This window comes from Lactuca sativa, chromosome 8, assembly GCF_002870075.4.
Source record: "Lactuca sativa cultivar Salinas chromosome 8, Lsat_Salinas_v11, whole genome shotgun sequence".
NCBI lineage: Eukaryota > Viridiplantae > Streptophyta > Magnoliopsida > Asterales > Asteraceae > Lactuca > Lactuca sativa.
The window spans coordinates 41,267,236-41,272,034 of NC_056630.2; positions in this window are offsets into that span (position 1 = coordinate 41,267,236).

Below are 4,799 nucleotides of genomic sequence, written 5' to 3' on the forward strand. Positions count from 1 at the left end.
TAAATGGATACAAGTTATATAAAACCCAGAGTAAACAAACAATCGATTGTGTGTATCTGCCCTAAGCCCACAACAAAACAAGGAACAAGAAATGAGGCGGAAAGCACACATCCCATTGTTTGTTAGATCTTCGTTGTATATATATAAACCTGGTGTATTCACTTGGTACTCACGAAGTTAACTGTAATAGTTCCTTTATATTTGAGGAAAAGATTCTTTAAGAAAACCCTTATTTCTTTTAGTAAAAATGGTAACCACAGTGATTCCTTCTATAATCACTTAGTTTATACTAACTATATATAATCTAATATCGAATAGATAGTTAATTGTGTGAATCTGCCCTAAGCCCACAACCAAACAAGGAACAGGAAGTAAGGCGGAAAGCACACATCCAACTACCTATCGGGTATTAATTATATATAACCCTGATGTATAAACTAATGTATTGTAGAGTTAAGCACCTAAAGCCCTTTAAGTTTATAATGGTTTAATAAAATGGATTAAACCCTTTACTGGTAAGTTTCTAGTTTTGTCTACCAAATGTTCTATTTGAAAAGTATGTTTTGTGCTAGAATAACGGTGTATTGAATTGGTATATTATGACCTGGCCCATACCTGATATCCCTTATGATTATTTGGTGTATACGGAATATATATGTAACAAAGATCGGATAGATAGTAGGTTGGGTGAATCTGCTGTAAGCCCACAACCAAACAAGGAACATGAAATGAAGCGGATAGCATACATCCTACTACATGTCGGATCCGATTAATATATATCCCTGATGTATACACTAGGGAATCATAAAGTTAGCATTATAGGCCCCCTTTCTACTGAATGTACTAGACTCAACTGTTCTGATTATCGTTTGTAAAATGTAAGTTTTCCCTAGTTTATAACTATCTTAACTCGAAAATAGTTTGCATTAACTTTTACATGGAACTATCACAAAATGAAAGTAATAGGAAAATGTAAGTACCGAGTTGTCTCTTGAATTGACATCCTGATGTACTGGTTACCTTAAAGCATGTTTGTTTTATTAAGGTCATAATGTGAAGGCTAGTACCCATACTATACGCTCTCCCTGTCAAGAGATTCGGGGAACCAAATGCAACTTCAGCAAACCAGTTGCTAGGCCGTGTAAATCCATATTAAAGTTATACGATCATGCATGCCCAATTTAACTATCACCTTTTGTTTAGAACAATGAGTCAGTGATTCATTGGTATAATTAGATCCTGTAGTGTTCTCTTGCTATAGCATCTTAGTATGTTCGTTATGTTATAGTATCTTAGTCTGTTCTTTCTATTATCATGTATAGTGTATAGTATGTCTCTCTGATGTATTGTATTTACCTCCCTGTTTCTCTTTATAGTGTGCTCTAACATCTAGTATGAACTGAACCTCTAAACTATACCCCTTATATTTTACTAGTATTTTACTTGAACTGTTATTGAAAAGACTCATTTTACTACTAATTAAGTTATGCTTGTACTTTAAAAATAGAGTTTTGTTAATTTTGATAACTTATAAAAGACATAAGAAATATTTTAAAAGATGTTTATAACAAACATCTACATAATTATCATTGTTTTCAACTTGTATTCCCCCCCTTAAAAGCATTTAAAATAGTTAAAAGATTCATTATAGGGGTATGAACTCACCTTATGTGGGTGATTCAACGAATAAGCGTGTAAGGATGAGAAGTTTCACGAGTGAGGTCCCGAAACACAAACGAGTCCTAAATAACATGTATGGCATGTATTGGCATGAATATAGTGTTTATAAGCAACTAACATGCAAGGAAACACCCTTTGGGACTAGGAAACACTTGGACCAAGTGTTAGAATCACATGTGATTCATCTAAGGGATGTTTAAGGCCAAGAAATGGTGTTTACGGCCATGGTGTAAACTCATGGTAAAATGTGCATAAGAGGGTGTTTGAATGCTAGGGAAACTTGAGCGACCATTGCTCTACACAAGGATGAGAAAACCCAACTTGTTGGAAGGTGTTGAGGTGTTTACGGCCACACCATAAAGTGTATGGCCATAAACTCACCAAATGGTCTTATTTTGGGTCTTACAGGAAAGGAGTTTCAAAGGTTCAAGTGTTCCAAGGGTTACCAAGGGTCTAGAAGTGTTTAAGACTCATGTTAAGACCAAAACATGGGTTTACATCCACGGGAGAAACTCCTGGCCATAAACTCTCTTTGATGTTGAGTTTGGTGATGTTTCAAGGCTATGATCTAGTGTTTAACATGTACAACTAGATGATAGATGGAATACTCACACTTTTGAGGGTCTTTAAGGAGTTTTCGACCACCAAGAACAAGTGTGTGTTCTTGGTGAAAGTTGAAGATCTATCCAAAAGATGTTTTCCATGGAAGAATCATGAGAATGAGGCATGATTAGGAAGGATAACAACAACTAGAGGGAAGAACACTTATGTTTTTGGAGGATTTAGATGGAGAACTTGATGATACTTGAGAGAGTTTGAAGAGGTTTCGGCCAAGGAAGTAAAAGAATGAGAAAAATGAAGTGCTCTCTTATATATAGGAGGGGTTTACGGCCAGTCAAGAGTTTACGGCCGTAAAATCTTGTGCCTTGGCCGTGAACTCCTTTTTAGGGGTCTTAACACTTGAATGTTGCACCGATTCTCTAGCAGGTACATTCTAACACTCATTCCTTAAGTGTACTAGGCTTAAAACCCAAAAGAATGACCCTTAACAAGGCTAGAAGGCAATAATTTTTTAGGTTGTCACAACATACATATCACACGCTAGCAAGCAAGTACAAATGGTCATACAGATGCAACAAATCACTAATCATGGAAACCATCCTACAACCAGGATACCGATCTAACCGATCACTAACATAGCAACCATCCTATAACTAGGATACTAATCTAACCGATCTCTAACATAGCAACCATCTTATAACCAGGATACTGATCTAACCGATCTCTATCACAGCAACCATTATATAACCAGGATATTGATCTAACCGATATCTAACAGAGCAACCATCCTTTAACCAGGATACAAATCATAAAGCATAACAGGCAATAAACCTGGATACAAATCCGAAAAGGGCCGAGATTGTTGCCATAGACCCTGTTGATATAGTGAGGAGAACTTACCTCACAAGTAGCTCGAAGTGATAAAGTCAAACACCACTAAATGCAGCTCTGAGTCCAACACCTACATCCACCAAATATCCACTTCCATAAATTCCCAAATTACCAAAATACCCCCAAAATTTAAACTGGTCAACACTTGGTCAAAGTCAAAGTCAAAAGTCCATGTTGACCCGACTCGTCGAGTGCAGCTAGCAACTCGTCGAGTTCCTTAAGAACTCAGAAATCACCAAGACCCTAGTTGACTCGCCGAGTTTCCAACCAGCTCATCGAGTCCATGTGTGTGTCCAAAAGTCGGGAAAACCCTAATTGACTTTTTGAGTCATCTTACTAGCTCGCCGAGTCCATGCAGAAACTAACCACGGTCAATCTTCATCGGACTCACCGAGTCGTTTATACGACTCATCGAGTTAATGCCGTCAATTTCTTATCCAGATGTTTTTAAGCCACCCTTAAAGCTCCATAATGCAGATCTAACCTCCTAGGGCTAGGTTTCCACGTAAAGTTGCAAACTTTACGTGTATGCATGGTCCTAAATGCGAAAACCAAGCTAAGGGAAAGGCTTAACCCAAGGAGAAACTCCCAAGATTGCTAAATCAGATAACTTTATGGCTATAGGGACCAAGAGGAGTCTAGATCTGAAGTTACAACTTCAGATCATGCCCAATACACGAAATGACTCCCAAAAATGCTAAAGATGGCCCTAAACCTAAACATGAGAAGATCTAACTAAAGATAAGCCAAGGTAATGACTTGTTATGTAACAACGAAAATTTTAAAACAAAATTTTCATTTCTTAAAAATGTATTTCCATCCAAAATAAGGCATAAAGATCCAATGTATCATGTCATAAGTACAAATCATATAAATCCCAGAATCATAAATCCTCCATCAGTGTGTACAGATCATGCCGGCGCCTTCCCACGGTCCTCGCTAGTACCTGAAACACATACACAACAACTGTAAGCATAAATGCTTAGTGAGTTCCTCAAAATACAACCTACGCACATACGCCTTTCCGGGCCCTGACCTTCCGGTCCATGTGTCTCAGGGGACTTCCGTCCCGACTGGGTAAACCTTCCGGTCCTACCCACGCCAACCTTACGGTCCACATTACAACGCCTTCCGGCCCATAACATATTCGCCTTCCGGCCCATAACATAATGCCTTCCGGCCCATATCAAACATATCATACATAGCACATATAATGATTAACTTATCACACATGACACATATCTCATACCATATCCGACCTTCCGGTCCCACAGTCAAACCCTTCCGGGTATAGTATAGTGAGAACTCTCACCTCGTGAATGTCGATAACTCGCGAATCCTGGAGATCTCTCGTGCTCGATCCTCAGAGCTATAATCCTCCTATAACATCATATGTCTCTTAATTAACACTTTTACCACTAAGGTTGACTACCCCTATCAAGTCAACACTGGTCAACTCTGGTCAACGGTCAACGGTCAACTTTGACCGGACTCGGCGAGTGCACTAGGCGACTCGGCGAGTCTATACATATTCACCAACTCTCTAGGATTCTCTTTTGACACGTCGAGTACTCCTCTGACTCGACGAGTTCCACCTGGTATGAATCACGGGGCCACCCCGACTCAACTCGCCGAGTCTCAAGAATAACTCGGCGAGTCCCAGCTCG